The 13,086-nt window shown below is 45.4% G+C and overlaps 1 protein-coding gene across 1 annotated transcript in view; it reads right to left on the bottom strand.

Moving 5' to 3' along the window:
• DISP1 (dispatched RND transporter family member 1) overlaps positions 1-7,622 on the bottom strand; it is a 117,769-nt gene extending 110,147 nt beyond the window's left edge. Inside the window, exon 1 of the mRNA XM_054712963.1 lies at positions 7,505-7,622. The gene's annotated coding sequence lies outside the window, so the exon portion shown is untranslated. The remainder of the gene's footprint in view (positions 1-7,504) is intronic.
• Between the last annotated feature and the right edge of the window lie 5,464 nt (positions 7,623-13,086).

A 13,086-nucleotide genomic window follows, 5' to 3' on the forward strand; every position in this document is an offset into this window, starting at 1 on the left:
ATTCAATCTGAAGTCAATGCCCCTTCCACAGCAAAATGTAAAGGTTAACACTTCAAATAAGATAAAGAAAATCCAGTTGTACCTTGGCTGGTGTGGCTGTGTCATCCCGTGCACCAAGAGGTCACTAATTCGATTCCAGGTCAGGGCACATGCCTGGGTTGCGGCTTGATCCTCAGTAGGGGGCAGGCAGGAGACAACCGTTGGATGTTTCTCTCTCTCTCTCTCTCTCTCTCGTTCTCTTTCTCTCTCTCCCCCCGTCTCTCTAAAATCAATAAAAGCATGTTTAAAAACAAAAGAAAACCCAGTCGCTGCTTTATTAGGTAGCTGCCTATCCCTCCAACCCCAAACTTTCTAGGAGAAAAAGACTATGAATTATGTCACCTCAAAGATGTGTAACTCACTTCAGTTAATTCAAACCTGTGAAAATTAGGAACGAGTGTGTAATCCCAAAGTACAAATAAAATAAAATCATGCTGTGTGAAGATTATTTCATGGGTTTAGAAATTGTGCTCCGAAACTTAAAGTGTTCAGTTCAAGTTTAGAAAGTCAAGCATTTCCCAATAATGCTATGCTAAGGTTAACTCTAAGGAGGGAAAAGGTGAGAAACTTTGAATTCAACAACCCACATATGGATGATCCATGCCCTCACCCCCTTTTCTAATTCTCCATGGCCCATTTTAAATTCTGAGTGGATTTTCCTCCTCTACACCAGGCTGCTTTCAGAATGTCTCCATCTGCATATTTTGTAAAATAAAAATTAATTTCCATATGTGCCTAAAATAAAGTTCAAGTGACACTATAACGCCAGGTACAGACTGCTCTAACTGCTCGCTTCTACGAGTACAAAGATCTGACCACGCCGACCTTAAAGCACAGATGCCAGAGTCAGCCGACGGACCCATCCTCTCACCTGGGACAGAAACGCTAAGCGCTGAAAATGTTTTGCAAGAAACCAATTGGCAACCACTAACCCTAAAGATGAAGTTTTATTGGAAGAGAAATGGAAACTGGGCCTGCACACACAGCCGCTAATGGGGAGCGACAGGGGGAGCTCTATGAGTGGAAACCTTCCACGGAGCTGCCTATGTCTGCAGCAGAGGCATCCGCTTGATGCGCAGCAGAGCAGGCAAGGGCTCTGGCCCCCAAGTCAGGTCGCCGGGATTCAAACCCCAACTCCAATTACTGTTCATTTGGCCAAGTTATTTAGCCTCCATCTACCTCAGTTTCTGTGTCTGTGAAGTTGGCGTAATAATGGCCCTTAATAGGATTACAGTGAGGATTAAATTAGATAGAACAGATGTGAAGCACTTAGCACAGTAACTGGCACATAGTAAGTACTTAATACGTGTCAGCCAGCGTGTAATCATTATCCTCTTTCTAAAATTGTTTTATACCACCACAGTAGCAGAAGTATCAGAAAGCATCTTAGTCCTGGCTGGTTTGGCTCAGTGGATAGAGATAGAGTATCAGCCGATGGACTGAAGGGTTCCGGGTTCGATTCCGGTCAAGGGCACATACCTCGGTTGCAGGCTTGATCCCTGGTCCTGGTCAGGGCATGGGTGAGAGCAACCAATCAATGTGTCTCTCTCACATCGATGTTTGTCTCTCTGTCTCCCCTCATTCCCCTACTCTCTCTAAAAATCAATGAAGAACTATCCTTGGGTGAGGATTAACAACAACTAATAATAAAAAAGCACACTGCACAGAAATTAAATTATATTTTAGTGACTCACTCCCTAATAGGAGTACATAACCCTAATGCCCATCAACATTCAGCAAATACAACAACCTGGATCCCATACCAAACAAACACAAATTTAAAATCATTGAAAAGTACTCATCTGCTCACTGGAGCCCAGAGTTCTAATTACTAATAATTAGGTTCCAGTATTAAGGGACTGATTACATTTTTCTATAGTATACTGCTGCTGAAGTGATCTTGAGGGGTAACCGTAATGAAACCATACTAAAGTCAAAAAGCATCAAGTCCCATCAACTCTGGGGGAAGCCCAGCAATTCCATAGCCCCTCTCACAGCTGGCAAGGAGGGCATGCGAGCCACGGCCCATTCCAACCAGCTTAGTTCTCGCCCGTCCCAATGAGTAAAAGGATCTACTGCAGATCATTCCAAAAGTTTGGTTTGCATTTGACCTTGACAGCCCGAGAAAACCTGAGCGGTCTCAGGGAAAGTAACACCTCTATCTAAAACCCACAAGTTGGGGATGAAAAGGAAAGAGAGTCTCTAAGTGCTCGAATTCTACCACCCCCACCCCACTCCCCCAACCCCAGGGAGAAAGTATTTCAGACGGAACTGTTAACTGGCAGCTGCCCCCATCAGTATCACCTAAACAGGCTTCCCGAGCAGGAATCTAATAACCACTTATTTGGCAGCCACTAATTTACTCTTCATTTCAAAGCGGCCTTTTTATCTAGGTGTAAAAGAATGAAACTGCCTAAAACATTTTTTTGCAGCAGATGGAAATGCATTCATCATTACTCTCCATTATACTTTTCAGCTGGCAATAACTGTGGTTGTAAAGAAAAGAGAGAGTTTGGGTGCTTTTAATCAAAGCTTGGATCCTAGCCCTGCCCTGCAGCAGCCTGTAATATGAGGAAAGTTCCTGCTTCGAATTCCAAAAGAAATGAGTTTTTATGTGAGTGGCCCCCTCCACCCACCGCCACCTCTCTGCTATTGCTGTTATCCACGCAGCACATGTCACAAGCATCTACGACTTTAGATGCGATGTTAATTCTGGTACCTTGGAAAAACACTTTCACTAATACACTGATCGCATTTCATAAACGTTTAAAGTGCAACAAATGGACCATAAAACACTTCTAGAACAACTGCATGCGGTGGGCATTATTATGCTTATTTTGCAGGTAAGGAAGTAAACTCAGATCATGCCAAAAACCTGGCAACCTTCTAAAGGATCCATTTACGCCCTACAATGTTTTCTCGGTGCCCCACAGAACCCTAAAGTTCCCTCTAGATTTCCCGATTCGGGCCCTATGTGCTTACTGGGAGTACTTGGGTTTCAACACAGTAGGTTCTCTTATTCTTAACTCCTCAAGCAAGCAAGCTCTCTCAGTCCCTGTCCTGGTCCATGCATTCTCTCCACTTAAGTTCCTTTGGAATATCCCCCGTGAATCATCCAATGGCTAGCTTATTCTGACAGATCTCTTCAAGCCCTCTGGGTACCACATGTCACCATGTGCCCTCAATAGGATATGCTGTCCACTTGGAAATACCTATGACATACCCACTTCTCTCTGTTTCTCGCCCCCACCATGTCACTGAATGGTCTGCACACCACCTCCATTCTCTTAACTATCAATTCATACTCAATCCCTTCCATAGAAACTCAAAATGACCCTCTCTTCAGAACGCCTGCCCTTGACCCCTTCACCTAACTGTAGTCACTCTTGTAGCAGAGGGCGCACTGGCCTGGAAACCAGATCTGGCTTCTGCTCCTGGTCCTTCCACTCGCTGGTATTACCTGAGCAGATCACTCCACCTTCCGGGACCAGTTTCTCAACCATAAACGATGGGCATTAGACCGCATATACTGAAAACTGACCCCCAGCTCTAAGAATGTTTTATGCAAAAAGATTAGCAAAGAGCATTAACTTATAAGAACAAAAATTATTATACAATGTTAAAATTATGTAAGGCATCTTAAGTTTAAAAAATATGACATAAAAAAAACAAAAACAAAAAGAAAATAACTTAAGTTTCAAAGGGTGACAAGGTTCATTAAATTGTCCATTTTCTACTCTTTGATACATGAATGAAAAACCCAGGTAATCCCTTAAAGATGATAATATAAATACTCTCCTATTTGCTAATCTCTATGCAGAATTTTATATACATGGTTGTTTAATATACCAAATGGGTTTTAAATACTAACTGTGGATAGTCTTATGTGTTAACTTGGCTAGATTATAATACCCAGTTACTTAATCAAACATTAATCTAGGGGTTGCAGTAAAGGTATTTTGTGGTTAATGTACAATAAGTTGACTTTAAGTAAAGATTACCCTTGAATGTGTGTGTGTGTGTGGGGGGGGGGGGGGGGGAGGCAGGGACGGGGAGGCTCATTTAATGAGTTGTAGACCAAAAGAGCAAAATCCAAGGTGTCCCAAAGAAGGAATTCCACCTCAAGACTGCAGCAAAACTCTTGCCTGACCTTCCAGCCTGCTGGCCTGCCCTGCAAATTATGGCCTTGCCAATCCCCACGATTCCATGAGCCAATCTGTTAAAATCACACTGTGGTTCCATTCAAAAAGTAGTACTGCCCTGACTGCATCATCCCATGTACCAAAGAAGTTGTCAGTTCGATTCCTGGTTAGGGCACATGTCCAGGTTACAGCTCGATCCCCAGTGGGGGGCATGCAGGAGGCAGTCTATTGATGTTTTGCTCTCACATCGATGTTTCTCTCTCTCCCTCTCTCTCTCTAAAAATCAATTAAAATATATTTTTAAAAAATATTACTGATACCAGGTATCTGTAAACTTTTTTTTGTAAAGGGCCAGTCGTATCTCGGCTTTGTGGGCAAGGGACTGCTGTGCTGGATAGCACAGTTTTAGACTATCAGAGCTGAAAGGGGCCCTGGAGGCCATAAGTTAGCCATTCTTAGCCTAGGGAAAGACTTCCTACAGCTAGAAATTATGAAGCAGCTGCAGAGAGGAATACTACTGCCGTAACAATGGGGAAATTCAGAACATGATAGAATCCAGTCCTTTTCACAGGCAGTTGCTGAGACTAAGGGGCCAAACACCTCATCCAATCACATGGCCCATTAGCAGCACGGCTACTGCTAGAACCCAGGTATCCCAACACTCAGTTTAGGGCTCCTTCTAGTCCTCTACCAGGATGGTGCTAACTGAATGAAAACCCAACTCCTGCAGGTCTAACTTCCCATTCACTACCCACTAAACGCAGCATCCATCTCACCAACTAATAGACTTTCTTCTAAGCTAGACTTCGCTACTGGCAATTTTAACTTCAAAAATCCGGAGATGAAGAACTAAGATTTGAACCAAGGCTTTAAAAATGGTCTATTGGTTTGGGTTTTAAAGGTCTGACATTGGCTAAAAATGGAAATAATCTCTGCATACAATCTATGTCTGTCTATATATAATCTATACATAATTATACATCTATATAATAATAACAATGGACTAAGGCCATTGGCAAGGCTAGTTTCCAAGAACATTAATGATCGTTTCCCTCTATAGGTCTTTTTTTTTTTTCTTTTTTATAGTTCTTGGCAGTTTTTAAAAGTCTTTAGAGTATAGATGAGAGTTCATATACAGTTCAAAGGCTAAACTCCAAAGCAACATCATATAAACATAAGAAATGGCAAGTCCCAGATAGTTTCTATCAAGCATGTTTTCAACTCTTCTAGTTGTGAGTGTGACGTTTCATTGTGAGGGCTAGGAGAGACGCAGGTATGTAATTACAATGATTTGTGTTTTTCTGTTCTTCAGAGACGCTCATGTAAAAGTGTGTGGTAGGGAGCGGAAAACCCACTACAAACCCTGGAAAAGCCTGTAAGTAATTCTTGGGTCTCCCAGGGAGTGAGGGTACCAGGTCCAAGGAACCATCACTGATGACCCTTTTCTGCAGGAGACGCTGTATAAACAGAATCTGGAGATGATCTGCCATTAAGCCCTACAAAGAGCATTCAGCCCCACAAGGAGCATTAGCTACTTAGCTACAATCAATCCAAAGGCAGCCCTGACTCAACACAAGCTTTAAGAATTTATAAGAAACTCAAGCACGGATTCTTTTCAAGAGTTTATAAGCTACAGCTAATAATACTGTACATCTGAAATCTGGAAGAGAGTATATCCTAAGTGTTCTCAAAAAAGAAATAAAATGGTAACAACGTGACGTTATGATCTGTTGTTTAGCTTGATTGTGGTAATCATTTCAAAATGTATATGTATATCAAATCATCACATTCTACACCTTAAACATATACAATTTTTATTTGTCAATTATACCTCCAAAAGCTGCGGGAAAAGAATTTACAAGCTAGCAAGACACCATGGCACCAACGAATAGAAAATGTTCCAGTTTATGTGAATCCGTGCAAGTCAGAGGACCAAATCAGATTAAAAATGAGCTGCACCAATACAGTAATTTTAAAAATAATAAAGTTTAACACTGGAAATATGAAACTCTGGAAAGAAGCAAAACCATCATCTGGTATCACTCTCCACCAATGACAATGCTACAGCTCTCCCCAGCTCCCCTGCCCAGCTAATGGCAAACAATTCACTTACCATCTACTTGAAGCTAAGAGAGCCTTTGTAATCACACTGAAGTGAGACACTGTATGATGTAGACTAGGAAGTGCGTATTAATTGCAGCCAATAAAACAAATATAATGTAGACGATAATTGCAATTACCTCCGATAATGATTAAAAACAAGCCCATTAGGGAAAACTACACGGGTCCACGTGTGCATAACAACAAATCTTGGGCTACCGATGCATTTTTTTAAATACTGCTGATGGCAAATAGATTTTATTTCCTTGTAGCAGAAATAAAAAGTAACAGTACGTGCTGAAGTAATTCAGTAATTGCACCCTAATCTAAAATTGCCCTGGCGGGTTAAACCGAAAAACTAAACCCAACAGAGGTAACTTTTAGTATTTAGTGTGAGCAAGTCTGGCAGGAAAAAAAAAAACAAAAAAAACAAAAAACAATGAACTGTAACTGCAAACGGTTTGACAGCTGGGTTTTCCCTGTAATTATCACCCTCATTCTAAATGCACTTAAAAGTTCATTTCCACAACAAAGGCAACCAGACAGCCCACGCTCCGCAGGGTGGACGAGACTGCAGAGGAAAGCTCTGGTGGGCTCGCTCGTAGGCAACAACTTTGATAAAGAGCCGTGTCTGTTGGACAAAAACAGGCAGCTTACGTTGGAACCTGAATGAAGGAGGGTTCACGCTTCCCGAGGAATGTGAACTATTTTCCTGGGACACATACACCCTCGCCCTCTCACACACCCGCACACACATGCACACATGCACACGCACAGCCAGCATTCATTGAAAATGCAGGATGCCAGTTCAGCCTCCCATACCAGTAGGTGCCTGACCGTCTTTCCGACCCGTTAGGTCAGGGGTCCTCCCCCGGGGAACGCCCCTCGCAGGGCCGACCCCTCCTCTCCATCCCGCCCCGGCCAGCCCACCTGGGCCACCGCGCGCCGCCCGCACCACCAGCCAAGCCCGGGACACTCCCCCACGCGGAACGCTCTCCCCACGGCGGCATCCCCGCCCGGGTCCCCGCCCTCCCCGCCCCTCGCATCCCGGCCCCGGCCCCCTCCCCTCCCCGCCCTCCCCGCCCCCGGCCTCCCAGCCCAGCCCCTGCCCGCTACCCCGCGGGCTCCCCCGTCCCGGTCCCCGGGTCACGGTCCCCTCCCTCAAACCGGGAGGCCCGGTGCTCCCTCCACCGCGCGGGGGCCCCGGACGCTGCGGTCCCTACCGGGTCTCCCCTCCGCGGTGCGCGGCGGCTGCGGGGCCGGGGAAACGTCCACTGAGGACGCAGTGCCGGGCGCTCGGCTCGGGACCCGGACCGGAGCCCGGCTTCCGCCTCGCGCCGGAAAGCTTGGCCAACGGGACCGGAAGTCCCGCCCTCCCGTGGCTCGGGCAGCACCTAGGTGCGGAGTCCCTGGCGCTGCTCTCTTTCCAGGGATCCCTCGGCCCTGGGCAATCGCTGGACCGGGCGTCTGCCCTGCTCGCGCCCTGTGGAGAGCAGGATGGCTCAGACACTGGCCCTGCCCTGCCCTCCACTCTAGGAGGAAGCTGACTGTTTTTTAAAATATGTATTTTGATTTCAGAGAGGAAGGGAGAGAGAGAGAAACATCAATGATGAGAATTGCCTAAACAGGTTTGGCTCAGTGGATAGAGCCTCGGCCTGCGGACTGAAAGGTCCCAGGTTCGATTCCGGTCAAGGGCATGTACCTTGGTTGCAGGCATGTCCCCAGTGGGGGGGGGGGGGGGGGTGCAGGAGGCAGCTGATCGATGTTTCTAGCTCTCTATCCCTCTACCTTCCTCTCTGTAAAAAAATCAATAAAATATATTTTAAAAAAAAGAAAAAGAAAAATGATGAGAATCATTGATAGGCTGCCTCCTGCACGCCCCTAATCGGAATGGAGCCCTGACCTGGAGTATACCGTGATCTCCTAGGCAGTGGTCGGCAAACTCATTAGTCAACAGAGCCAAATATCAACAGTACGATTGACATTTCTTTGGAGAGCCACATTTTTTAAACTTAAACTTCTTCTAATGCCACTTCTTCAAAATAGACTCGCCCAGGCCGTGGTATTTTGTGGAAGAGCCACACTCAAGGGACCAAAGAGCCGCATGTGGCTTGCTAGCCGCAGTTTGCGGACCACGGTCCTAGTGCATAAGTCTATGCTCAACCACTGAGCCACACTGGCCGGGCTGGAAGCTTACGTTTAAACAGAGGTTAGGCCCTGACTGGTTTGGCTCAGCGGCTAGAGCGTCAGCCTGCGGACTGAAGGGTCCCAGGTTCGATTCCGGTCAAGGGCATGTACCTTGGTTGCGGGCACATCCCCATTAGGGCGTGTGCAGGAGGCAGCTAATGGATGTTTCTCTCTCATGGATGTTTCTAACTATCCCTCCCCCTTCCTCTCTGTAAAAAAATCAATAAAACATATTAAACAGAGGTCAATCACACTACGAGGCAGTGCAAGTGTGATAGAAGCCATCACAATACAAGGTGGTCTTGCTTCATTCCTTAATTCAAGTCTTTGTCACCTGCTATATTATCACTCACGTAACAACCAAAACAGAGGAGAACCCCTACGTTATGGAGTGAGGGAGGCACTCAGGGCCGTGAATGAGGCACAGAATACGTCCAACAGTGGCCTGTCCCTCAGGAAGCCTGGTGTAGGACACGGACAGATGCATGAGTGAACAAGCGGGGGCAATGGAAACACCAAGCATGAAAGGAACTGTGGCAGTGCTGAAGGGAACAGTGGGGTGGAGGGAACTGGACAGAGAAAGATACACAAGGGATACGCTCTTCAGTGGAAACTAAAACAATGAATGAGTTAAAGGTCACACAAGGTGGGAAGGGGCATGTAGAGGAGAAGGCTGCCAGAGAGCGAGAGCTTGGCTGGATCAGGGAGCTGGAGGGACAGACAGTTCATTTAACAGGGTCTGAGGTCATAGAGACAAGAGCAAGCACAGCAAGAGGAGGCAGGGCCAGATCAGGAAGACCGCTGAGCCTTAGACCAAGGAATATGGACTCTAGACTCCATGCAACAGGAAAGAGGAAGGGGGGTTCTCTAGGGCAGTGGTCGGCAAACCGCGGCTCGCGAGCCACATGCGGCTCTTTGGCCCCTTGAGTGTGGCTCTTCCACAAAATACCACGGCCTGGGCGAGTCTATTTTGAAGAAGTGGCGTTAGAAGACGTTTAAGTTTAAAAATGTTGGCTCTCAAAAGAAATTTCAATCGCTGTACTGTTGATATTTGGCTCTGTTGCCTAATGAGTTTGCCGACCACTGCTCTAGGGGAACAGTAAGTTATGGGTTGACTAGGGTGACCGACCTAGTCGTTAAAGAAAAACAAGAACTTGAAAGATCGTGGATAGAACATTTTACCCTTCAGAGTGAATTCTCCAGCTGCCATACCCATATGCAAAAGCAATGGATGACTACTACAACCCTATAAAAGCAGGACCACCAAAGTTCAGATCCCTCAAGTTGCCAATTGGGCAAATCACCCCCAATCCACTGAGATGCCAGCGGAAGCCCCAGAGAACCATGAAACAGGCCAAGTTCATTGTCAGCTACAGTAATGAATACTGTGGGCTCTATTGCTATTTCCTTGCTTGTTACTAGTGTTTAACCTTTTGCACTCGGATGTCGAGATTAAAATTACTCTTTGAATGTATCAATAATTTGAAATATAAAAAAATCCAAATAAATAAGTTCGTATGAAACGAAACTCCAGTTTTTTATTCTACTGCCGCATTTTGTAAAATCTGTTGTATTTAAAAAATTAAATCCCGAGTAGAATAAAGGAATCGAGAAAAAAGCAAGCAAGTGCAAAGGGTTAATAAATACCTTCTTGCACGCCTAAGCCCCCTTTTTCCCATTTTAAAAAAGAAAAACATCATTAGCAGTTCTATCTGAAACCATTTCTCTTCCCTTTGCACGTGCTGTGCTTTAGTCATTTGTGGCCAAATAAACTAGTCCATAGTTGGATAAATCACAACAGCATGTTCCCTGGAATATTAACAGTTTGCAGGAAAATTACATTAAAGATTGCAAATTGAGTGACAATTAAGATCAACTAGTTGAGAATTAATAATTCCCAACTCTGCTGCAGAGTACTAATGGCAAGGTAGCATCTATGAGGACCTCAGTCTTCTGTGATTCCAAAATTCCCCTGAGACTAAAGTGAAAAATGACTCTTACTACATTTGGGGTGGTGTTTCCCTCCTAACAGGAGAGCTTCCCAGGAAATGTTTCAATGTAATTGAAATATCTAAAAACAAAGCTTTTGATATTTTGATCTATTTTTTATTGTAGTCAGATATCTATACTAATAAAAGGATAATATGCTAATTAGACTGGGAGACCTTCCAGGAGACTTTCCGATGTTCTTCTGGATAAAGCCATGGTGGCGGGGCCGAGGTAGAGGCAGTCAGAGGCCAAGACGGGAGGGCAGTTGTGGGTGATCAGGTCAGGATGGGACAGCAGTTGTGGGTGATCAGGCCGGTGGGGGGCGGGGCCATTGGGGGTGATCAGGATGGCGGGGGGGGGGCCATTGCGGGTGATCAGGCCAGCAGGGGGAGGGGCAGTTGGGGGTGAGCAGACCAGCAGGGGGGCCAGTTGGGGGCGAGCAGGCCGTCAGTGGGGGCAGTAGGGGTGAACAGGCCAGTGGGGAGGGCAGATGGGGGCAAGCAGGCCAGCAGGGGGGCAGTTGGGGATGATCAGGCTGGCGGGGGGGGGTCATTTGGGAGCGAGCAGGCCGGTGGCAGGGGGCAGTTGGGGGCGAGCAGGCCAGCAGGCAGAGTGGTTAGGGCCAATCAGACAGGCAGGCAGGTGAGTGGTTAGGAGCCAGCATTCCCGGATTGCAAGAGGGATGTCCGACTGCTGGTTTAGGCCCGATCCCTGTAAACTGGCAGTAGGACATCCTTCGAGGGGTCACAGATTGGAGAGGGTGCAGGCCGGGCTGATGGACACCCCGCCCCCATGCACGAATTTTGTGCACCGGGCCACTAGTATAAAACATAAAATTGACCAGTTTAGACATGTAAGTGCCTTTGGTGGCATTAAGTGTATTCATCATGTTGGGTAACCATCACCACCATCTATCTTGGGAACTTTTTCATCTTCCAAACTGAAACTCCACATCCATTAAACAATAACTTCCTACTTCCCCCTTCCTTACGTCTAAGTTTATAGGTTTGTACATCCCATAAAAATATCGCCAACCCAGATGCAAACCCTCTTGAAGTAAACATATTTATAAATAGAACTAAAATAGGACCTTATTCACCTCTTTTCTCCTGTGGAACTCAGATGGAAACATGGTTTCCACAGAAACACATTGTTTAACAATCAAACATTTCTACTGGCGGCCTCTTTAAGGCCTACACCAATGGACATTCCATATGTAAACGAGAAACACAGCAGGGAAACTTGGCATGAGACTCACTAACTGCAAGTTTGGGTGCTCGAGTTCCCAAGGACTTGTACACAAGTTAATAACTTAAAACTCCAATCCTTGTCTTTCTGCAAAAACAATGAGCATTCCATGTGTCTGATTGACGCAAAAGCCTCGCTTTGTGGGAGTCTCAACGAAATCAAACTAAGCAGAAATGCTTCTGCCAGAGATAGCTTCACCGGCTAAATTCCAACCTGACTAGTAAAACAAGAGTTTTCCATTCAATAAAAATTTCGCTCCATGGTTTGACAACTGAAATAGACATGCAGCTCTACTCCTATCTTAAAAATCTCATCGTGCCCTAAGTGGTTTGGCTCAGTGGATAGAGTGTTGGCCTGCGGACAGAAGGGTCCCAGGTTCGATTCCGGTCAAGGGCATGTACCTTGGTTGCAGGCACATCCCCAGTGGGGAGTGTGCAGGAGGCAGCTGAATCGATGTTTCTAACTCTCTATCCGTCTCCCTTCCTCTCTGTAAAAAAAATCAATAAAAAATATTTTTTTAAAAAAATCTCATCGTTAGGTGAGTAATAGGATGAATTTGCAGCTGAGTCTCAATGACACAAACTTCTGTCCTAAGAAGAAATGATCTGCAGGCTGGGAAGGTTGAGGCCAAACTTTCCCTGTAAAAACAATGTATACCTTAGAGAGGAATATGTCTTTTCTACAAAAGACTCTGGTTAGTAAGAATTAACTTATTTTATAGCATTCTCTTAAAAACTTTTAAAATCAAACAATACAGCCCTAGCCGATTTGGCTCAGTGGATAGAGCGTCTGCCTGCAGACTGAAGGGTCCCGGGTTCGATTCCAGTTAGGGGTGCATGTCCGGGTTGCGGGCTCGATCCCCGGTGGGGGGGCATGCGGGAGGCAGCTGATCGGTGATTCTCTCTCATCATTGATGTTTCTACCTGTCTTTCCCTCTTCCTTCCTCTCTGAAATCAATAAAAATATATTTTTAAAAATCAAATAATACAATGCAGGTTGGTTACAACTGCCTTGAATAGACATGACAGGATCATAGAGAGTTATTTCTGATTACTCTGTGTTTTTTGTCCTGAGGTGGGCCTTCGCCACATGGCAAATGCCCATTGCCCATAAAGATACCCTGCATATAGAATTGCCAGACAAAATACAGGATGCCCAGTTAAATGTGAATTTCAGGTTATTTTTTAGTAAGAGAATGTCCCAAACAATGCAAGTACATATATGTTTCAAATATTAAAATTATTCACTCATGATGTGAAATGTCATTTCTTTTTTTAATGAACAAAAACAATGAACTGTTTTGGCCAAATCGGCCTGAAACAGAAACTATTGGGTTCTCTAGCTAACGTGGTTTTTACCTTCCTTTTCCTGTTCACTCATA

This window comes from Eptesicus fuscus, chromosome 24, assembly GCF_027574615.1.
Source record: "Eptesicus fuscus isolate TK198812 chromosome 24, DD_ASM_mEF_20220401, whole genome shotgun sequence".
Taxonomy (NCBI): Eukaryota; Metazoa; Chordata; class Mammalia; order Chiroptera; family Vespertilionidae; genus Eptesicus; species Eptesicus fuscus.